This window comes from Hirundo rustica, chromosome Z (assembly GCF_015227805.2).
Source record: "Hirundo rustica isolate bHirRus1 chromosome Z, bHirRus1.pri.v3, whole genome shotgun sequence".
NCBI classification, from domain to species: domain Eukaryota; kingdom Metazoa; phylum Chordata; class Aves; order Passeriformes; family Hirundinidae; genus Hirundo; species Hirundo rustica.
The window spans coordinates 15001209-15025721 of NC_053488.1; positions in this window are offsets into that span (position 1 = coordinate 15001209).

Here is a 24513-nt window from a genome sequence, read left to right on the forward strand (position 1 = left end):
TGTTGTTTTAAGGCATTGGGATATTATATTTGAGTCACTAATAAATTTTGGGGACTTTGTATAATTTTCTAAATTCACAGAAAAAAAAAATTATCTTATAAGTCAGTGAAGAAGTAGGAGTCTAATTCAGCTGCCTTGAAATAGAATTCAAAGATTTAGTTTTAAGAAATTGAATTGCACTCCCAAGAATCAGTATAGTAACATAATAACACTACTTTGGAAAGTGTCTAGCAGCTGCTTTCAATATCCTTGGTTTTGCCAGAATTTTTAATGATATTGCAAACATCTGCTCTTCTAGTACACAGCATGCTTGTCATACGTCTATCAAATTATTTCATTTCATCATACACAAGGAACAGTTTCGTTTCAAAAATAGGACATCCACCAGTCAGTAAGAGAGGATTCATGAAACATCTTCTCTGTAAGAGAGGATTTATTATTTCTGGCTCCTTTGTAAATTTTGTTCCTGCAATAACTGTGTTTACATCTGTAGTTACCTATTCTCCATTGCAATTTGCAGCTGCAAGTCATTGAGACCAAGCATTACATGCAAGGTGGGGCTTTGGGCTGGTGTGGGAGGAAATCTTCCCTCTCTAATCATGACTGACAGTCAGTTACTTGCTAAGGTGTCATTAGAGGGCAGAGCTGATTAAGGAAAGGGTTCTGAGCTTCTGCCACTGGATATTGATCAATATCCAATTTACCATGATTGAACCATTTTCCTTGCCATTAATCTTTTCAGGGGCTGAGTTCTAACAGTCTCTCTATTAGCAGCATGGCAAGGCAGTCCATCTAGTAAATAAGTGTGTCACTAGGGACTTAGTTTTCGAAAACTTACGTGTGTGCCATGGCAATGGCAAGCTAGGGTGTGACCCAGTCTTAGGTTTTTAGATAGATAAAACCATTCAGAAAATAAATTTCTGAACAATTAAAGGCTTACAAAAGAAACCCTTTTATGTAAAGTTCATAAAGAAATAAGCTCAGTATGCAGCAGAAGTGAAAATGCAAAGAAAATGTTATGACTGTCAAGGAAGGAATAAAAAAATAGCACAAAACCCATCATTATGATATAATGATAGAAATCTGTATAACACCTGCAAACAGTGCCTGTCAATTGTTTCTTCTGTCAGAAGAATATTATAGCAGAACAGAAAAACTAAGACAGAGAGGCAAAAAGGATGATCAAAGACAATAAAAAATCTTCCATAAAAGGACTGACTAAACAAAACAGGTCTCCATGACCTATACTAACAAGAAGAAGGAAAGATGACATGAGAGTTCTATACCCTGATTTAGAACTACACATCTAAAAATTAATAGAAATACATTTAAATTAAGTTCCCAGAAGACTTGAAAAACAACAAAAATAAAGTCTTAAGTTTTATCAACTATCCCTATTTGGACACCGACCTCTAAGTTATATTTGCAACTTTGAATTTTTTGGTGTTTCACTGATTTCCACTTATTCTCATGAGGTCCTCATAAGGTTCATGCCCATCAACTTAATTCTGACAGTGCAATGAAATGCTAGAATTTAGAGCAGAACTTGTTTGTGTTTTCAGAGGATAATGCATTCCTACAGACTGACCCACAACTACAGAGGAAAGGACCATGAGAACTACTGAGTGTCACAAACCTCTCCATTTCCTTTTCAAACTTCAAAGATGTGCTCCCACAATCTGGCTTCCTATCAAATGGACTGACATACAGATCAATCAGATTGATATCTCTATTTGTGAACATCAATCGTACACAAAAATACAGAAGACGGTTTCCAACTGCATAAGCTTCCCTCAGGGGAAAAAAAATATGAAAGGATAACAATGTAAGAGATGGTAATCAATTTCCTTAATGCATTACTTGAAGGCACTCAAGCTTAAGTGATAAGAATAGCAAGAGTGCATGAAGTCTAGAGTAGGATATCAAAGCAAAAAATTTTTATGGCTGTTACTGTCGCACTAACACCTTCCTATAAGAATGTTAATTTCTCTGAATTTGCCATTCTGTGCTCACACAGTAAAAAAAGTCTGTCTGTTGGTTTGTTCTTCCATAAGTTGATTTGGGTTTTTGTGCATTATTTCACTAATAGCATTTGCTTGATTCAGTGGAGTTCTGGATAACTGCTATGCAAACGATTAAATATTCTTCTCAGTTCTAAGGTTCAATGCTCTAGACCTTAATTTGCTTATTATTTTAGTCTACCATAATAGTTTCTGTGATTTGGATCTGTTTTTATCCTCAAATTGTGAAATGTTGACTTGTCAGATGCTATTCCTGCATGTGTTTCAAGACTTTTTTCACTCTTAATTCATGATCTTTTAAGAATATTAATGTCATGCACAATATGTTCCAAACACAGAAGGCAAACAAGATTTTCCCTCTGGAAATTTGGTAAAGCAAGTTCACAAATTATAAAAATCTGAGTGGGAGAAAGGGAGGAGATAATATAACATAAATACTCAGCTCATGATATTATGTTGCATTTGAAGAAAAATTATTTAATTAAAAGAGGCTGGAATTTACTTATCTCACACACAGTTTTTAGTACAGAGAAAAGTGGCAGAAGGTGAGCATACCAAAAGATTAACTCTCCAGTGTTTCCAAGACTGAAGCCTGAAAAAAATCAGGATATACTATGGGGTTTTTTCTCATTTATGCAATGTTGTATTTTTATGTTTATTCTTTTGAGTATATTCTTTTGAGACCCACCACAAAATTATTTACTGCAAGCACTGTAACTGCAATAGTCAGCACAAGCAGAAATAATCTGGTTTTTATTAATTAAGTTACTTTTATTAATTCATTATTTATTGAGCCTGAAAATTTATGTTCAATTATCTTGCTTTTATAGAGGTACCAATCTGAAGCTTCCTGTGACAGTTTTAAATTTTATCTTTTAATCTGAAATGCATTTGTAGCTTTCTGGACAAAAAACTTCAGACAAACAAATCCCCCAGAAACACAAAAAGAGGAAAAGAAAATGAAACAGAACAAACTGGAATGAGGGGTGGGGATGGGCGCCAAAACAAACCCAATTTGGACCCAAACAGAACTCCACTAACCATAGCTAAATAGGCCCAAACCTTAACTCAAAGCCACACTCAAAGTTGTCATGTAGTCACTTTCTCATGCCAAAGGTGGAAATTAAAGGGACATTCAGAAGGAAGAATGGTACTAGAAGTAGTGCACAATAGAAGTAATTTATTGCTCTGTCTCAAAGACTCATTTCAACTAAGCTAAATCCTGTATGTTTAGTATTCATAAAGTTGACAACAAAAGTAAAGTGGAATTTTGTTTATCCACAGTAACAATTGATGCATTATTCCTTTGCTAAAATGATCAGCTGTGTGAGACAGTCTTGTTTATGCAACATTACATGTTAATACTAGGAATTTACTTGATGTTAGGAAAACTTCTTGAGCATCTAGCAATTGCATTTCAGGACTAGCAAACCCCTAAGTTTCAGCAGCATCATGAAAATGTTATTAAAATCTGGATCTTTATGCACTAAAAAAAAAAAAAAATTACATTGAACATGGACATTTCTGTTTATTTATAAGTCACTTTTCCATTCTGCATCTGGATACTCAGTTTCCACTGCGACAATGTAAATGGCAAGCACACTTTGATAAACATCCCAGTCCTTCTGTTAACATATTCTTTGTTTCTGTATTAGATACAAATGATGGAACAAGGGGGTCTCAGTGCCTTGAGGTGGAGGATCATGGCTGTGAGAGTGATCAACTCCCAGTTGATGCTGAAATTGTGCAGTATCAGCTGCTGCAGCTGGATCCCTACCAATCTATGGTTACACTCAAGAGTAACGAGGCCTTGCAGAGAAACCTCAACAAATTAGAGGAGTGGGTAATTACCAACAGTATGAACTTTAATGAGGGACAGTCCTGGATTCTGCACCTGGGCTGGGGCAGCCCTGCATGTACAGACAGCCTGGGGAATGAGAGGCTGGAGAGCAGTGCCATGGAAGGGGCCCTGGGGTCCTGGTCCGTGGCAAGTTGAAGACGAGCCAGCGGTGCCCTGGCAGCCAGGAGGGCCAAGCGTGTCCTGGGGGCAGCAGGGACAGCCTGGGCAGCCGGGCAAGGGAGGGGATTGTCCCCTCTGCTCTGCACTGGGGCGGCCTCACCTCCAGGGCTGGGGACAGATCTGGGTGCCACAGCGTAAGGGAGAAATATGAAACAATTAGAGAGTGTCCAAAGGAGAGCAACAAAGAGGATGAAGGGCCTTGAAAGGAACCTATCTGAGAGCAACTGAGGTAATTTGGCCTGTTCAGCCTGGAGAAGAGGAGATTGAGAGGAGACCTCATTGCATTTACTACTTCCTTGTGAGGGGAAGAGGAGGAGCAGGCACTGATCTCTTCTCTGTGTGACTGGTGACAGGATCCAAAGGAATGGCCTGGAGTTATGTCAGGGGAGGTTTAGGTTGGATATCAGGAAAAGTTTCTTCCCACAGAGGGTGTTGGGCACTGGAACAGCTCCCCAGGGAATGGTCACAGCACCAAGCCTGAGAGAGCTCAAGAAGCATTTGGACACCACACAGGCACATGGTGTGACTCTTGGGGATGGTTCTTTGAAGGACCAGGAGTTGGATTTGATTATCCCTGTGAGTCCCCACCAACTCAGCTTATTCTGTGATTCTTTGATTCAGTGAATACCTCCCAATCATTTTTGAGAAGAAAAAAAGAGAGGTGGGAGATCAAGTACCTCCAAGCAATTAAAAGAGCCACCAGTTTCAATACCTCTAATTGTTTTCATGACCCTGGAGTCATTTGTACATTGAACTCTTCCATTTTTCATAAGAGGTTGAAGGGCAGGTGAGGACTGGAGAGAGTGCAAAATATGATTGCTGAATTTGAAGGCAATTTCCATTAAGCGAGTGGCAATAGACAGATTGCCTTTAGTTATTTGCATTTAAACAGACAATTTTTTTGTGTGTGTGATATGTCTTGCAATAAAGAAGTATTCCCACCTCCATATTTTCAAGCCCTATCAACTACAGTAAAAATAAATGTAGTGCTTTTATATATATCAGCTTCAAATAATTTGTTAGCCCTGAATTTTGAAGCATACCTTCATGTCAATGCTTATAAGTAAGACACTACCCATTCCTAACCACTGGGAGGTAGCAGATGTACTATGCATTCATTATTTAGTGGTCTCTAGAACTGTGCTTGGTACATCACCTGGTGTATTAATATAACCCTGTTGATTCATACTGCTTTAAATGTTTCTGTTCTCTTAATATTTACTTAGTTTTGTAAAAAATGGTACAGCAGATGAAGCACAATTACAAAAAGATCCTCAAAAAAAAAAAAAAAAAAAAAACCAAAAAAAAAAAACAAAACCAAAAAAAAAACCCAACCAAAAGTCTTAGTTGTGGTGGTCAATATTCCTCCACGAAAGCTTTGAAAAGCTATGCTGAAAATGTTAGCAAACAGTTGCTTTTGAAATTTATTTACAACAACTTTTTTTTGCAAAATTATTCAATGGTTTGTAATTAAACATAGGTTTATTTCGGCAATATAGTAGCTGCTCTCTTTTCTTGCTCTTTTTTTATATGAACATCACTTTTCAGATGGGAAAGAATTCCTGGACAATACAGACCTTGTAATTTTCCTTAGTGGAATGTACACAAATAATTAAAAATAATCCTCAATTCAAATTGTATTCTGATAAAATATTTTTCTTCATATTTTGGTATCTAGACAATAAAAACCCAAGACTGCTGTAACATTAAATAATTGTATTTACTGGGTGAATAAACACCTTAATCAGAGAAATCAGCCTAAACATATCACAAGAAAGGACTACTGTACACATTTCAACACTTCTTTGTTGTTGTGCAAATGTCATGAGAATAGCTCTTTCTTTCATGTTGTTTATTAAAATGTAAAAAAAAGCCCACTTGCACAAATGAATTATGGATAAGAATGGAAAAAATGTGTCATACCAAAAATGTAGCTGGATTTTTTGTCCCTTGAATAAAAGTCTGTAGGCAGCTCCATTGACTTAATTTACTCTATTTGGTAAGCATGGCAAGATGAACAAAAGATGCTACAGCCAGAGAGTATTTTATGGTTATACCTGAGATGGTTATGCCCAAGACTTTAATTACACATTAATGTATGGGAGTAAGGGGGAGTTACAAAAAAGAATATGCAAGTGTCCTTCAATATGCTAAGTTCTAACAACTTAAAACAGCAACATAGTCTGTCTTTATAAATTCTCCTTTCCCTTAAAAAATCTGTAATTAGTTTCCATACTCAGTGTTAATTAAATAAATCTAAAGTTAATTGTATGATATATGTCACTACCCTAACTAGTGCATAGTATGTATTGCTTCCTAAACAAAACAAGGCTAGAGTAAAGTGAAAGTTTACAGCAAAATTTTAGAAGGACATTTCTACCAGCTCAGTTTTTATTCATATTTTGTGATTTCAAACTGAGCTTAAACCAAAATGGGTTTTATTTTTAAAAAATACTTTGAAGTTGTCCTCATTCTTCTAAGCCTTTAGTTTGCTTCACGTTGCAGTCTGAGCAACCATTTACACTGTCAATACTGCAAGTAATATCACAACGTGAAACTATATTTTTATTGTCTGTAATTTTGACTTACAACAAAATAATGATTTTTAGTTAAAATCTCCTTAGTTGTATGTTGATATATAAAGGCCACAGCTCTCTGCACTCACTCCACACCTCAGTGTCTTTCTTGCACTGAGGGCCCAGACCTGGACACAGCGCTCGAGGTGTGGCCTCACCAGTGCCCAGCACAGGGGGACAATCCCTGCCCTGCTCCTGCTGGCCACACCATTGCTGATCCAGGCCAGGATGCCATTGCCCTTCTTGGCCCCTGGGCACACCCTGGCTCACGTTCAGCTGCTGGCACCAGCACCCCCAGGTCCTTTCCAGCCACTCTGTCCCAGCTGTGGCACTGCCTGGGGCTGCTGTGACCCAAGGGCAGGACCCGGCCCTGGGCCTTGTTGAACCTCACACCATCGGCCTCAGCCCGTGGATCCAGCCTGGGCAGATCCCTCTGCAGAGCCTGCCTGCCCTCCAGCAGAGCAACATTCCCACCCAACTTGGAGGTCATTCATGGATTTGCTAATGGTAAACTCAATACCCACATCCAGATCATCAATAAAATATTGAACAGAACTGGCCCCAGCCCAGATCCCTGAGGGACACCACTGGTGACTGGCAGTCAACTGGATGCAGCACTGTTCACCACCACTCTCTGGGCCTGGCCACCCAGCCAGTTTTTAATCCTGCAAAGGGCGCATCTGTCCAAGCCTTGGGCTGCCAGCTTTGCCAGGAGAACACTGTGGGAGACAGTATCAAAGGCTTTTCTGAAGTCCAGGCAGACATCCACAGCCTTCTCTGCATACACCAGGTGGGTCACCTGATCCCCTGCATGTGCTGGGTGATTGCACTCAAGGTGATCTGTTTCATAATCTTCCCTAGCACTGAAGTCAAGCTGTTTCCTGGATCATACTTCTGGCCCTTTTTGTGGACGGATGTCACATTGGCTGACCTCCAGTCACTTGGGAACTCCTAGTTAGCCAGGACTGATGACAAATTATAGAGAGTGACTTGGCAAGTTATTGTGCCTATTGTGCCATTACCCTAGGATAAATCCTATCTGGTCCTATAGGCTTGTGAACATCTAAGAAGTTCAGAAGGTCACTAGCTTCCTTATGAATTACGGGAGTCCATTCTGCTCACTGTCACTTTCTACCAGCTCAAGAGGCCAATTGTCCTAAAGATCACCAGTCTTACAGTTGAAAACTGATGAAAAGAGCTCCTCAGCCTTTTCCTTCGTCTTTGGTATATATTTCCCCCACATCCAATAAAGAATGGAGATTTTCCTTGTCTCTCCTTTTGTTATTAATGTATCTATAAAAACACTTATTATAGTTTACAGAAGTGGCTAGAAAAAATTCTGAGCTTTTGCCTCCTAATTTTCTTTCCGCATGGCCAAATGACATCCTGAAACAATTCCTATATTGCCTACCCCTTTTTCCAAAGGTGAAACACCCCTCCTTTTTTTACCTGTGCTCTTGTGCAGGGTCCCTGCTTAGCCAGGCTGGTCTTCCCCACTGGCTCATCTTTTGCCACCTAGGGACAGCCTGCTCCTGCACCATCAAGATTTCTTTCTTGAAATATGTTCAGCCTTCATGGGCCATTTTGTTTTTAAAGGCTGTTTCCCAAGGAACTTTCTGAGTCAGTGTCCTGACGAGGTCTCTGACCGAGATATCTGCTGCACTAGCCTTCTCCCTGATCCTCACCCATGAGCACTCAACCATATCATCACTGTCCTCAAGCTCTATACTGTCAAAAGTCTCCCAGTATACGGAACCCCCACCATCCATCCTTCCTTGCCTGTCCCTTATGAAGAGCAAGTGGCCATCCATTGAAGCACTCCAGTCATGCAAGTTATCCCACCATGTTTCCATGACGGTGACTATGACATAATTCTCCTGCTGCACAATGGCTTCCGGCTACTCCTGTTTGTTTCCCACACTCTGTACATTAATGTACATGCACTTCAGATTATTTCACCCCTGACTCTGGCATGCTATCCCTGAGAGTGGTCTCTTTTCCTTCCTCCTTCGAACACAATTTAAAGCCCTCTCAAGCAGCCCTGCCAACTCAAGGGCTAGAATCCTTTTTACTTTGTTAGATAAGTGAACCTCATCTTGTCTCCAACAGGCCTGGTGCTGTATAACCTTCCCCATGAACAAAATCCCCAAAATTCAACTTGTAGTGCCAGCCTTTAAGCCACGTGGGTTTTCCTGCTCCCTTTGGGGTTCATCCCTGCTATTGAAGGAATTGAGGAGAATACCACCTGTACTCCTGTCCTTTCAACCAGACGACCCAGTGCCTTGAAGTGCTTTTTAATCACCCTGGTGCTCCTGTTATCAGCCTCATCACTGCTGACCTGGACAACCAGCACTGAGTAGTAATCAGTGGGCCAGATTAGTCCAGGGAGTCTGCTGGCAATATCCCTTACCCATGTCCCAGGAAGGCAGCAGATGTCTCTGTGGAATGGGTCTGTTTGGCATACAGGGTGCTTTGTTCCCCTCAGAAGTAAGTCACCCACAACAATTACCCTTCTTTCTATTTTAATACTTGAAATTTTGTTCCATCTGGTTGACTGCGTTGATCTGGTGGACTCTACAGATAGATCTCCTTCTTCTCTGTCATCTGCCCAACTGTCAAGATACAGGGCTTCATACCTGTTCTGTAAGGACACCTGGGAAGAAGAGAGAGGCTGGGAGGGGATCCTTCTACCTCCCTTAGCAGGCACCCATTTCCATTCTCTGCCATCTTTTGGGTCTCCTTTTATGACTAAGGAGTGGGGTTCTTACAACTCCTGCTGATCTTCCATCCAATGAGTTTATCTCAGGGATGGAAGAATGTAACTCCAGCAGTCTACTTCCCTTTTGCACTCCATGATAGTCCCCAGCCTGTCCACCTCCTGTTTAAGCTCTGACACCAGACAGAGCACATTGCCAACCTGCTCACACTGCCCACAGGAGCCTTTTCATCTGTTCTCTGGTACTAACACCAGGCTCAGGCACTCCCTACAGCCAGAGACCAGAAAGCTGCATCCTTCTTGGGGAGCTTTGTCTGGGTCACCATTCTCCCACTAGAATGGCTTTCAACTGTGGGCAGTTCAAGTTGAGCAAGTTAAGAAAAAAAACAAACACCACATTCAGGAGTTGGGAGGGTGGCTGTGCCTTTCCTGCTCCTCCTGCCTGTATAAAATGGTGTGCACACTACCATGTCACATTCTTCTGACACACCAAGTCCTATTTGCCAGCTCCTGTTCCTTGTGCTCCATGGAGCCATTTAGATCTCCCATGCTGCTCCAGGCAATGCCACCTCCATGCCTGATTGGCTGCAGATCTATTTTAAAAGATTTTAAAAATCCATATTTGTCAAATAGATTTTAGAAGTTCTCTAATTCTACTCAACTCAAGAGTTTCAACTGCGTATTCATTCTTGAAAAACAATCACATCTCATCTTTCATCAACCAGGTTTTTTTTTTAGGTATGACTGGTCAGCAAATGGGGTGAGGTCCACTTTTTATAATAATATGAAGTCTGAGTCAAATTATTTTCTCAGCCTGATAAGGTGTTTAACTCTATCAGATCTACTCCCTGTCTGCAAAGGAGGATAGCAGATCCTATTTTCCAAAGAAGTCGGAAAGGAGGAAGCTGGCAGTCTCTGATTTGAGCTGTGATCCTTAAGGGAGAAAAAGATACCTGTGTCCCATTATTATTCACAGAATTAGGTCCTTATTTCATCCACTGATATGAAAGCAACAGCTGGTATGAAGCTGCACAGATAAATTTGGCCAAAACAGAACCCCAATATGGCTAGCCTGGTGCATTAAAGAGTAGAAGTAAACAAGGTCCCAGATGAGAAAATGATAGGTTGGATTTGAACTCAAACTAGGGACCCCAGCCAATCCCATTCAACCCTGAACACAGACGTCTGACTGGCCAGTGAGCTGCGCGGTGTTGGGACCCGACCAATCGTGATCAAGTGTGGCAATTTTGAACCTCCATGGAAGAGAGCATCCATGAACAAACATTTGGCTGACCTTCATGTTCAGTCGTGTGCCTGTCTCCAAAACTGCGACAAAATGTAATACACTGACCTTCTAGTATTATACTTCCAAGAAGACCTGGCTAATTTTCCATGGAAGTGGAGAAACTAAAGAGTGGAAGCTCAAGCCTTTCTTTGAATTAATTTAATCTCCATATTCTCAATTATTTTATTACTAGCTTTCCTGTGGATTTTTATGACCCAATTAATTTCATACCTAGGAAGTCCAAAAAGCTTATTTGACAATAGTCCAAGATCTGCACAGAATCACTTCCTCATCAAAGATCTCATCACAGGGTGGAGTCATCCTCAGTGAGTTGGTTTTAAGGAAAAAGCTTTACTTAGAGAATGATATAGGAAGAGATTTTAATTTGGGAAAAAGGAAATCTTACTTCTGTTGGTGAACATCTGTGATGGTGAATTCAACCCGTTCTCAAGAGGCATTTCTGGTGGCATATAGACAACACTGCAATTTTCTTCTTTTAAAAATATTTTTAATATTGCAAATTTTTTTAAATTATGCAATCAATCTTGAATACTTCTTGCCTAAGTAAGAATGCACACTTCATTGAAAAATAGTATACTTACAAGTTATCTTTTTTTATACTTAGATTTTAGAAAGGTGCCGCTGTTCACTTCCTGTGAATTTTATGATTTGACCCACTTTAGAAAGCAGTTATGACAAAAAGCCTTTGAAAACAACCATCAGTATTATTTCTTGATGGTATAATTTTCAAATAGGAAATACTGGCAAGGGGGGACAAAACAAGTACATGAGTAATTACTGTTACGTTGTGGACTTTTCTCACAGAGTTTTAGTGCTTAATTTGATTTATAATGTACTTTCTGTTTGGATCTGTGAGACACCAAACCCACTTACTTTGATCTATTGATTTTTCAAACAATATGTTGTATTATTTGGCCCAATACATTGTGTTTCAGAGAATTTATCTCTCAGTTGTCTACAGAATGTGACATGCTAATTTGAAATGTTTGCTGGCAGTTGATAAAACAGACTAGAAGATGTTAAAAAACACCAGGTAGTGTTTTATTCATTTCAGAAACTCAATGCCAACTAGCACATCAGCTTCCATTTATCCTCCAGGGAATAAGTTGCTGGAGAGGCCTGGGAAAAAACAAAATGATTTATTCAGGCTATGAGAGGCCTCAGCCACACAGCCCTGGTCAGTCCCTTTAGGAGTTCATTCTCAAGGCAATGCCCTCAGCTACATCCAGTTTCATTACACTGAAGAACATTAAAGAATCTGTGAACATACATTAGGCTATGAGCTCAATACAAGCCCTTTACTGTACCTATAATAATCATACATATTCTGTATGCTATCACTGATGTGAGGACAATGCAGTCACTGAACTGTGATTTGAAACTTATTGGATGAGATAAAAGAAAGATTTTAGGGGATTTTCTTCATATTTTGGCATAGTTTTACTCAAGTAGGATTGAAAGTCATAGGGCTTTTTTTTTCAGAACAGAAGACTTCTATGTGGCAACTTTAAAAGGAAGCCTTATTAATGCTACTAGAACTGAATGATGCAATTGTTATTATTAACCATTACCCAAAAAATTCAGTGGCACTTAAATAATCTCATGTAAAACAAAGAAATAACACCCCCCCTTTCAATCTTATTAGTAAAGACTGAAACTTAAAGACTTCAGTATTTCTCTACAGAGTTTTTGAGAGTGTTTTTCAGCCTAGATTAAATTCAATTTGCGTGGAAGACTACGAGCTCAAATATTTTCATCCTCATAGTTTATTTACAGAATTTAGCACATAGAATTTACTAGCCATTTGAGTTTGACTCTCTGCTTTTCAAAATTTAGGTGAGACACGAATCTCAGAGGAAAAAATTAAAAATATAGAATTGAAATGACATGAAAATGTCAGAATGAGATTCTGTTGCTACATGTATTAAAAATAGACCATTAATTTTATTGATTTCAGTACAGTAATTCTTAATATATATAGAAAATTCAGAAAAAATACTGCATGTTTAACATTACAAGCACTAAAAGAGAAACTCTGGATTTCTGGTTGGTACATTTAGCATAACCTTAAAATGGAACTGTTTAGTACACAATCATATGAAGCTTTCAGATTAGCCACTGAGGTGTGCCAAGTTAGTTGAGCAAAGTGAAAATTTAAAATCTCAGCAGTGAATGCATCAATTGATTGCTATCAACAGCTTTGGCAGATTATTAGCTGCCTTTGATAAGGTTACAATGAGACTAGATATGTGAACTACATGAGTAGTCCCATTCCGCAAAGGAAAATGCAGTCCTCATTTTCAAATATTTCTATCAATGCTCTTAAAAGTTGAATATTATTTTATATTAAAACTACCATTTAGCACACTCTGAATGAAATTTTGAAGGAATTTTGGAAACTAGAAGACTGAAAAAAGTCTATAGAAATAGGTGTCAGGGTTTACAGTGATGCCTTAAGCTTTAGCTTTCATATTTCCAGATTCTCTGCTGCTGAGTAGTTCTGAGCCTCATATTAGGGGCTAGTAAGCTCTCTTCACAGAGTAGGTAGACAAAAATCCTTTTCCTGCTGAGGACCAAAGACAACTTCCATCCCAACAGCATAAACAATTGTGGACTGAAGAGAGAAAACAGGAAGGATGAAACCTCACAATCTGAAGCTGTAATTGGACAATTAACCCCCAATATGCAAATGAACCAAAACTTATAAAAATGTAAGACCTCATGACCTGTTAGCCATTTTGTGACCATTCTCAGTCCACCTTGGGTGTAGCCCTGGTCAGGCTCCTCTCCTGCCCAAGGTGGATCCTGGAGGTCTTACAATAAATACCTAGCTTATTCTCTAGCTCTGTCCAGTCTGTGTTTCAGGTCAGCTTTCCCAATGCATCAACACAGATGGGTTACTATAATGAACAGGCAAAGAACTGTTCTTTCAAAGAACTATTTATCTGAAATAACACTCAGACTAAAGTCAGAAAACTAGCTCTTTTGTACTGGAAAGTAGTTCTGTGGAAAATGGGATATTTTGCTGCCCATCATTGTACCTTCAAGGCTTTAGAAAAAACGATTTGGGGAACAGGAATGTCCAGATGAATCTTCTGAAAAAGAACTCACCAGAACTGAATGTCCTGCTTAAATTTCACCAATGTGATCGAAAATTTCTGAAAAAGGATTCCTGGTTTGATTTTCTTTGTTTTGTTGAATAGAAATTCTTAAATTGTGACTTTTTAAGATTGATCCTGTGGAGGAAGCTATGCCAAAGTGTCTGTAACTCAAATCCAAGAGATACTGGGATGGGTACAATCCTGTAAGACTAATATTTGGATCTCAGTTCCCCAAGTTAATGAAGTGTATATCAAATCCTGAGAATGTGCATGAGCACAGTGAAATCTACACCACTACTTAAGCTTAATTATTTTGCTGAATCACACAGTAGAATACTGTAGGCAGGCAAAATTAAGTATGTGACAGTCACCTAAAAGTTTCAGGAAAGTGCCTACCAATGCAGATAGATTAGTCTTTAATCATTTATTAGGTTGCAAAAATTAATTTTAAAATAACATGGTTAAAATGGGCTCTATTGCTTATTCTAAATGTTACAGAAATAATCCTGCAAGCTCTGCAATGTTACATGCCCCTGCTAGACGCCAGTATAATATCTTTAAAAGTATGACCACAGGCAGTGACCTCCCTCTGAGGTTGGAATTGATTATCTTGTATAAGCAGGGTAAATAATCTTGAGCAGTATGAGATTTTTTATTTTTGTCACAGAATGATTTGTTTGATTTATGACTGAAAGTGAAGCGACCTGCATGACTGCACTCTCTTTCAGAGTTTCACCCCCAAAAAATCACTTTTTATTTCAATGACCTCGGATCAAGGCATCATATGAGAAAAGCTGAAGAACATTTACAGTACAAAAAGCACTACCAAACGGGTCAGTGGTCAAACAGCTGCCTTGATGCCTCTTTCACCCCACAAAGGTGATTTACTTTTGATGTCTTTGTTCTGTTAGACACTCAGGGGCAGGGAACCACACAGATTGTCTTAGGGAAGATTATCAGACCGATATAAAATTCAGATCTAGTCTATCCTATAGAACTGAACAAGTGGGATCTCACTTAAACACTGCAAATAAATGACTTTTATCAAAGCAGAATTCTTAGAGATGGTTAAAAATGTTGCCAGGTTATTTTCTGTCTTCAGATGACAGCCAGACCTGCTCCAGCTTTACAGTCCGCCATGTCTTTGCCTGGTTTCCAGGGATCACTGGATCATGTGAGTAATACAGAGCAATGTCATCTCTCAGTTCTTTTGCTACATAGTCTACATGACTTATATATTAATAACATGCATCCTTAAGGATTATCAACTGTCTGCTTATCCATATTCACAACTTAAAATAATGAGGTTTTACTGTTTTTTGTGATAGTATCTGTTCACTCAGCATTTCTATATACATAGTCCTAGATCACCATCATATTTCAAAGCAAAAGGAGCCAGTATATGACTGCATGACTCCCAGTAAGCACAAATATCTAAGTTTCTATGCAAAGTGAATGGACCTAAATTTTTAAAGACAGTCTGTTTTAAAGACAGGATTATATGAACCCTTCAGTAATTAAAAGTAGAATTTCTAATCTGTTAGATTGTTTCCATAAATTAAATTTAAAACTGTGTGTACGTCATTTGAACTCTAAAAGTCAGAGGAAAAGTATAATGATTCTTTTTCCCCAGTGAAATATTTTTCCATAGTTCTATGGGTATTGCTAGAATTCCACCATTGCTATTTGTATATTCTCTTAGAGCCTCCTTATAAAAGCATATGTGCCATGTGTTTCCTCCTGTTTCCATGTGGTAGGCAAAGATATTCTATGACTCAAACAGCATTAGCAACTGAATAAGTCTTTGAGTGTACTGAGAAAAATGTAGAGATGTTAACAGCCACATTTCACAACAGTAGGAAAAATGCTTGTGTAGCATTCACTGTCATAGCCGAGCATATGCTCTGCATGGTTCTTTAGTCATCTGCTTGGAGTGGGCTGCAGTGCTGAGGAAAAGACAATCTGTCTCTCTGTTAATGAAAAAGTATCTCTACAAAGTAGAGTTGATTAGTATAAAAGGGTAAACTCTTCAGTGACTTAGAAACTGAGAAACATGGAAGAAAATACATGTTCTTTGTAAATAAATATTATCTTTTCTGCTTCCACAGCTCAGATATTTATGGCATATGAAACACAAATACTGTAAAGATTTTACTCCTTGAATACTTCAACACAGAAAGCAAGAAATGTAAAATATTTTAATAAACACATCTGGAAAATTTAGTAAATTGTAAATTTAATTTGTCAGGTATAATAGCATCTCCCCTCAAAGTATGCCTGGAGTTAGGTACAGGAATGCACAAATCCCTTTTAAAAGAGATAGCAGAAACATTGTAAGAGGTCTAAAAGCATCAGAACATAACCTAATCAACTCTCATTCCCCATCTGAATACCTTGACTAACATAGGGCTCCATGCCGCTGCTACCAGATTGCTCGATATAAACAAGCCCAACTGTGTGTGGATAGCTTGACAATCTCTGTACTTCTCTGCTAGCTGCAGGGCAGGCATATTTCTTAAGTAGATCTGAAGCGGCAGGTGGATGAGAAAATAGAAGTGAAGGTCCAACTCAGTGCTATTACAGTGTTCTTTCTTACTTTTTCTCCCACCAGAAAACACACTGATGGCCTTTTATCAGACAACAGTAGTGACTACATCATCATGTTGTAAATGGGACTAAAACATCTTTCTTTTAATAAGATCATCTAAAAGTGAAATTGCTGAAAGAAGGGGGAAGAAATTTTGCCAGCTGCACAAAGCCACTGACTTTAAATTTTAAATATTGCCTATGCCACGAATCTGCCTTAAGCTGAATTTTAACAGATGGACAAAACAGAAGAGATTTTTAAAAAAAGGGTTAGACAAAACAAGATATATTTCTCTTATATCCAGTAGGGGTAATTTTTTTAATAATTTCCAGAATATGTATGATTTAAAAAAAAAAAAAAAAAAAAAAAAAAAAAAAAAAAAAAAAAAATCACACTTGCTGAAGTGCTCTTTGGCAAGAAAGGAGCTCAGCTCTTTCTTCCAAATGCACATGCAAAATCTTTTAGTTAAAGACTCCAGAGTCAGGAACCCACTAGTTCTGCTGCCAGGAAATTTTTTTTAAGTCCATTAGCAAAATGCCTGTCCTCTTTGTCTAGCATGAGTTCTAAAGATGACATTGTGTCGCCTGGGAGCGTTGCTCTGCTGGAGGGCAGGCAGGCTCTGCAGAGGGATCTGCCCAGGCTGGATCCACGGGCTGAGGCCGATGGTGTGAGGTTCAACAAGGCCCAGGGCCGGGTCCTGCCCTTGGGTCACAGCAGCCCCAGGCAGTGCCACAGGCTGGGACAGAGTGGCTGGAAAGGACCTGGGGGTGCTGGTGCCAGCAGCTGAACGTGAGCCAGGGTGTGCCCAGGGGCCAAGAAGGGCAATGGCATCCTGGCCTGGATCAGCAATGGTGTGGCCAGCAGGAGCAGGGCAGGGATTGTCCCCCTGTGCCGGGCACTGGTGAGGCCACACCTCGAGCGCTGTGTCCAGGTCTGGGCCCTCAGTGCAAGAAAGACACTGAGGTGTGGAGTGAGTGCAGAGAAGGGCAGCGGAGCTGGGGAAGCTGACACAAGTCATGTGGGGAGCAGCTGAGGATGCTGGGGGTGTTCATCCTGGAGAAAAGGAGGCTCAGGGCAGACATCACTCTCCACAACTGCCTGAAGGGAGGCTGTGGCCAGGTGGAGGTTGGTTTCTTCTCCCCGGCAACCAGTGACTGGCTGAGAGGACATAGCCTAAAGTTGTACCATGGGGAGGCTTAGATTGGACATTAGGAAATATTTCTACACAGAAAGTGCTATCATGCAGAGAAACACTGCATGATCCCCATGCCTGGGGAAGTGGCACAGTCACCATCTCTGGAAGTATTTAACAGATGTGTAAACGTAGCACTTGGGGGACTTGCCCACTTGCCTAGTGGGACTTGCCAACATAAGCCTAACAGTTAGAGTCAATGATCTTAAAGGACTTTTCCAGCCTAAATGATTCTATCATTCCAAGTCTATGTGAGAGTTCTCTCCCCTCTATTAGCTGAGTTTTGATGATAGACTAGCCCTTTTACAGTTACAGATGAAAGTAACTGAGAGGCAACAGAGGAAAAAAAAAATATTTTACAGGAAAAACTAGTAAAGAAAATGCACGACTACAAAACAAACTTTTTTTTGTCATTCATAAATTTTAAAATTAGGGAAGCCTGATGCCTCCCATCATCCTGTGATTTTTCTTAGCAGGTTGTGTGCCACAGTTTTCAAAATACAGAGAAAAGATCCAGAGAAGATAACTCCATCACTCTCTAATAGATCCTCACTGACAAATTCCTAGTAGTAAATTTACATGATTTTAAGATATTATCTCTTGTACTTTGACCGTAGGCAATTTTTGAAACATATACATATGCATAACTCATGTCTACACTAAGCACATCTCAAAGTGCACAACATACAAAGATTATAAGTAATGGAATAACATATTTTAAACTATTTTAAACTGCTTATTGTACCTTTCAGAAGTCACAGTTCTGGCAAATTGTATGATACTGCAGAAAGCCTCTCTCTCATGCAAGCATGGATAAGTATCTCAGAGATACAAGGATTAAAAAAATTCTATTAAGAAGAATCATACTCAGAACTTAAAATAAAAATTTCCACATGGTTTTCACTTCAGTGTTTCAATGCATAGAAAGGATCCACCTCAAACATCTAATAAATTTTAGATGGAGAGTTTTTAGATAGGAGTAGCACTTTTGGGACACATACATTTATGTTAAATAAGAAGTGCTCCAATACAGCAGTATTAGCAGTAGAGTACTAAAAGAATGGCCAGTACAAGTGACGTTAGTGAATACTCAGTATAAATGAAGATAGATTACAAATCTATCCATTTCTGGAAAAACAGAATTCAAGAATAAAATCTGTGAAAACACTAACTTCTGGAACATTAACTGGTAAGCGATTCTTCATACAAGTGACATTCAGAGAATTTACTAAAAGGTCACTTATAAAATTGCAAAAGTGGTTGGGTTATCATTTGATTAGAAATATTTAACATCATCAGTTTTGTAATTACACTGGAGTAAAAGCCTCTTACTTTTATGTACACACTGTAAGAACAGCAGAAGGGTCCATAATAGTTTCTGCCCAGAGAGGCTGTACTTCTCAAAGAAAAGAAAAATGGTGAGACAAAATCTTCTCAAGTTTAGGACATTACAGGTCATCACAAATCATTCATGCCGTTTGCAACTTGCCATCTAGTGTATAAAAAAACATTATTCAAGCGTTTCAGAAAAGCAAGTTTTAGATACAGAGCTTTTCTGATCTCTTTTCTATTGCTACCGCTGTTTCCAGTTGTATTACAGTCTTCTGCTTCTCAGATTTGACTTTCCAGCTTGCCATATCACACTCTGAAATTCCAATCTTTCTTACAAAAGGACTTGAGATAACTTTCTAACATCTAATATCTACATCATCTACCACCTGTTAAGCATTACTGTCAGAGAAGGCTGTTGAGCTTTTGAATGCCATTACAATCAACTGAGATAGGAGATCTCCATTAATAAAATGCCAGGTATCAATTTTTTGATTATCTGTGATTGGTCCACATGACATGTATTTTCCACACAATCTTTGAAAGCATTTGAGGATATTCTTTACCTTCAATTTATACTCTTTTTATATCAAATAGTATCTTGTTGTGGCAACCACTTTGAAAGATAGCATTTTGTCCAGATTGCTACCCCTATTTTTCTGAAGACATTTAAATTTTCTATCCTTTCTATAATATCTTGCTTCCACTGATGCTTAAATTTATCTGATTTTTATTTCCAAAGTAAGATCCAGAATTTTTCAGATAAGTTTTGAAAACAAATAAGGATTCCTTCTTATTTTCTTTCTCTTGCATCATATTATTTTCAAACAGAGATTGTTTGGTACCAAAGACCACTCATTTCCCTACAACCACTTAAAAAAAGGGGGGGAAAAAAAAAAAAAAAGTGTCCTCTGAGTTTTGCTAAAATTAAATGCTTTAGAAAGATTGACCATATACTGTGGGTTTTTTTCTGGTTAACCTTTTGAGTCCAGTTCTTCCATCAGTCACAAAAATGAACAACAACCCTTAGAAACATACAATAATATCCACTGTTCTATGTGCCAAACACCTTCTCTGTCTCTGTGAAAACATAGGTACAAAGATGAATGGTTGCATGCCAATTCCATCTGTGTTTGTTTTTATCCAGCTTCTATGCAAAATAGTCTTTAACAATAATTGTAACTAAATTGAAAGTCACATGGAAGAATACAGTTATTTAAAAAAAAAATTAAAAAAAAATTAAATTTAAAAAAAATTAAAAAGGCTATAGGAAATAAATATTGAAAGTGCCTTTGTTAACTGAAGTACTTTACTGCTGAGGATACCTACTGTGCATATACTTTCAAAAAAGTTAAAGCCTGTATGCATTTTCCCCCCCTTGCTTTTGTTTTAAAGTAACAAAGTCTTCATGTCTTTTTCTGATATAATTTAGAGGGAATGTTTGCAATCCCTTAATTGTCTACAGTTATTGCTGCTAGTTCAGCAATACTTTAGTTTAATTGAACATTGTTACTTCAGAACATTGATAATTACTGTGAGCATTAAAGTTCTAAGTCCTCTGAGATGGCTTGGATGTTTCTGGTTAAGGCCTCCTTATGCTTCATGCTCCTAATGCTTCCACTGTGACAACCCTAGGTTGAGAATAACTTCAGTCAATAAAAGTTGGGATTTTCTACTCAGTCTTACTTTTTCAGAAGACATAGACTTGCCAAAGACACACAAGGTCCGTTACAGCTTGTAAGGCTGCCATAGGCATGGATCAGACATCTGACAATTCATTTACAGAACTCCACAAAGACTATCCATTGTCCCCTCTCTACTACATCTCCCAGCCACACATCCATCTCTCAGCACCAGCCATAGGCCAATTCCCCTCAGCAATCCAAATGTCTAATTTAAGGAAGTGTATCCAAGGTCATGTGTGTTTGCACCCAGCAATGGCCTCAAGAGAAAACCCACTTTTTATTTTCCATTCTCTTTGCCAATGATTTGGTTTTTTACATATTTTTTCTCTAATAAAAGTACACTAAGCTTATTACAGGAATGTCTCCATTTTGGCAGTTACCATTTCCTCATGTACTGGTATCACAGCTGGAAAGAGGAAAAATCATCTGAGAGGTGGAACTTCTTTATAATTACAAATTAATCTACAGTCTAAACAGAAGAAGGTAGACTATAGGAACCTGCTCTCAAACTTAAACAGCTACTGTCTTGTCTTCTGTAGCAATTTTTGCCTCCAAGTATTTAAGGAAATTCAGGATCCTGAATTTGTTCAGCTGTGCATGTTGTACTGTTTGCCTCTGCCAGCTGTGATAGCTTATTCTCCTCCCCGAAAACAGAGATTTCTTTAGCTGCAATGAATCTGCCCATGTGAACTGAAGAATGAAAGTGACAGCAAAAACTGGGACAATCCTTCTGGAGTCGTGTGTTCAATGTCACCATCTAGACATCACCTCTGAGGCAGTGCAACCGACAGGGAATAGTGCTGTGTGTTCTTCTCATAACGCATGCTAGTAATTGAAATGTGCCTACTGCCAGCACAGCTCGCTAGAAGTAATAAAAACTACCTCTGAACAATCAGAACACTGGTAGATACCTTAAAGACAGTGAGATACAGCTCTGGATTACTGATTGTACAATCTCTGGACTCCTCTGGACCTTTTTTTTAGCGTTAAAACTGAATGTTTAGATCAACACTGAAAGGAGTTGTACCTTCACACTGGTCTTCCAATAGTACTTATTAAAATAAAAACAGTTTTCCACATTTGGAATTAAAAAAAAAAAAAAAAATTGGAAAGTGGTAAAAAGCAGTGAAGATTTAAATAATTGTTTCAAAAGTCTCCAGTTTCAGTTTTTCTTCCTCATTCCTGGTTTAATAGGGGAAATTCCTTGATAATAACTTGAAGATCTAACTATAATTTAAGTACAACTGGAACACTGAAACAGTATACTCAATGAATATTATACAAAGAGAGACATTAGCCCTGCAAGACATGGCTCTGTATAAGGAACAAAAGACACAACTCAGGTATATTGCTTGTTGTTAGTATCTATATTCATTAAAACATGATTGTGAAGTGAGGGATCTTAAAAACTTAAACTAAGTCAAGGAACACAGGAGAGCAGTTTGAACAATTAAATCTGACAACTATTCAAATTTAACTAATATGTTAGTTAATCAAAATCATAATTAATTAATTACAATTAATCAACAATTAATTAATTCCTTCATTGACTAATATTCAAACTTTAAATAATATAGTACTTTCCAGCTACCTCTAAAAGCATCCTATCAGTACCAATGATGTGAGTGTAATGGTTTTAATTTAATAAAACCAGGCATAAACAACAATTAATGTAGGGGTTTTAGTGTTAATATTTTTGTGGGAGGGAGAGATTAGGAGATAAATAAACAAAGCAGGCTTAAGCTTAAAAATGAACAAAATAGTTTTATTAACATATATTAAATGATTGAGAAAAGAAAAAAAAAAAGTTGAGAAACAAGAAAACCTTAAACTAAAACAGAATGATACCTTTAAACACGCTTCTTTCCTCTTACAAACTATTAACTTTCTTATTGAACAACATAGAAGGACACAACTTAGGATTTTCAGTCAGTTTCACCACTTAGACATAACTACTCATGTGGCAGTGCAAGAATTGTTTTATTAAGTTTTTATACGAAGTTTTATGTTATGGTTCATTTCACTGTGTCCCCAGTTTTGTAACAGTCCATCCCCTTTGAGTTGTTTCATGTCAATCATCCCACCCCCCACCTATCCTTGTCAATCCCCTCTTTCCCTCCCCGCCCCGCCCTGCCGCCCCCCCCCCCCCCCCCCCCGGGGAATCCTGTCTATCACTTTGGGACCCCTCCCCAGCTTGAAATTCCCAGGGAGGTGTCGAGTGATTGGTCGGCCCCGGGGAAATTCCTTTTCCCTTTTTGTCAGTGGTCAGAGGCTTAGAAGTGGACACCCCCTGCTGCCCTCTGAATTCCCTCATTTGCTATCCCGTTGTGACCTCCCCTGAACCCTCCCCCTTATAAGATGAGAGAGGGAAATTCAAATGCTCTCTGGCCGGCAGTTTGGACGAGCTGCGGATCTCCCGCAGCTCGGCTTGAATAAACCATCTTTAAACCTGCTTAGCCAAGAGCCATCCTTTCATCTACCGCCACAGTCACAACACTATTTGGACCAGCTGCTGCTGAGAAGCCAAGTCCAGCAGGTAAAGATAACCTGCTTGCATACCCAGACTGAAAACACTTTGGCCACTGTGCAGATCTGAGCCAGCCAGGGGCCCGCGTCCACCCGGCACAGAAAGGCACAGCCACAGAGTACTCATTACTCTAGAAGAGTCCTTCTAAGATCTTTTTATGAAGACGTTTGCTACAAGACAAAATAGTCCAGTGCTCTCTCTGTTACACCTTCTGCTGCTGCCCAGAGTTTTCGCAGACTGTGATGTTCTATCCGCAGAGCTTCTCTGTGTATCTGGGGTATTATTTACAAATACTTCTTCTGATCTAAAATTATCTTTGTCCCAAAAGGCTGTGGGTTGGGTTTTGGGTTGTGGTTTTTTTTTTTTTTTCTTTCTTCTTTTTTCTCGAGGAAGAATTGCGCTTTAAAAGTTCTGTGTTGCTAAGAAAGGGTTAAAATTTGCCCGGGCTTGCAAAGGCCACATGCACATGCCGGGCTGCAGGGCTGAAGAAAAAAATGCAAAGTTGTGCTGATGGAGGAAGCTGGTAGATGTCCTTTTTTCCACTCCTCAGTCTCATCCAGGGCGGCTCAGCTCAGAGTTGTTACGGAGCTGCAGGCTTGCTTTCTCCGCTGCCAGCGGTGATTACGCTGGGCCATGTTCTGGCCCCTTGTGCCGCGGTCTGAGCTCACGGCCCCGCACTGCCCAGCTGCAGCCGCCTCTCTCCTCTGCCGCAGCAGGGAAAGGGGCTCAGCCGGCCCCGGCTCTCTCCGTGCGGGCAGCGGCCCTCAGAGCCCCGGCCAGGCCCGGCCCAGCCGCCCAAAAGAGCAGCAAGGCCCGACCCAAGGCCACCCGCCACCTCCAATGTTACCTCATGCCTGATCCTAAAGCTAGAGAGGGAGGCGGTCCCAGCAGATTGGTTTTAAATGTTCCTTCCAAAGTGGCATTGACAGTTCTCATTGGTCAACTGAGCTGCCAATATCCTGGACAGCTTTTTGATAGGTCCTTGTCCTCCCCACCTCAACCTAGGCCACGGTCAGGACAGGGAAAAATATTTTACATTTCTCTATATCTAGAAAACAAAATTGTGCTAACCCATGATAGTGAGTAAAGTTAGGATGGAAAAGATCGCTATGTTTAAAAAGTAGTGTAGGATCTGTCACAGAATCATACAATGGTTTGGGTTGAAAGGGACCTTAAAGACCAGCTGGTTCCTATCCCCCTGCCATGGGCAGGGACGCCTTTCACTGGATCAGGTTGTTCAGAGCCCCATCCAGCCTAGCCTTGAGCAAGTCCCAGGGATGGGAACATCCGCAGCTTCTCTGGACAATCTCTTCCAGTGCCTCACCACTTTCAGTGTAAAGAATTTCTTCCTAATATCTAATTTAAATCTACTTTCTTCCAGTTTGAAGCCATTTTCCCTCAGCCTGTCACTACAAGCTCCTGTAAAAACTACCTTTCCATCTTTCTTGTAGAT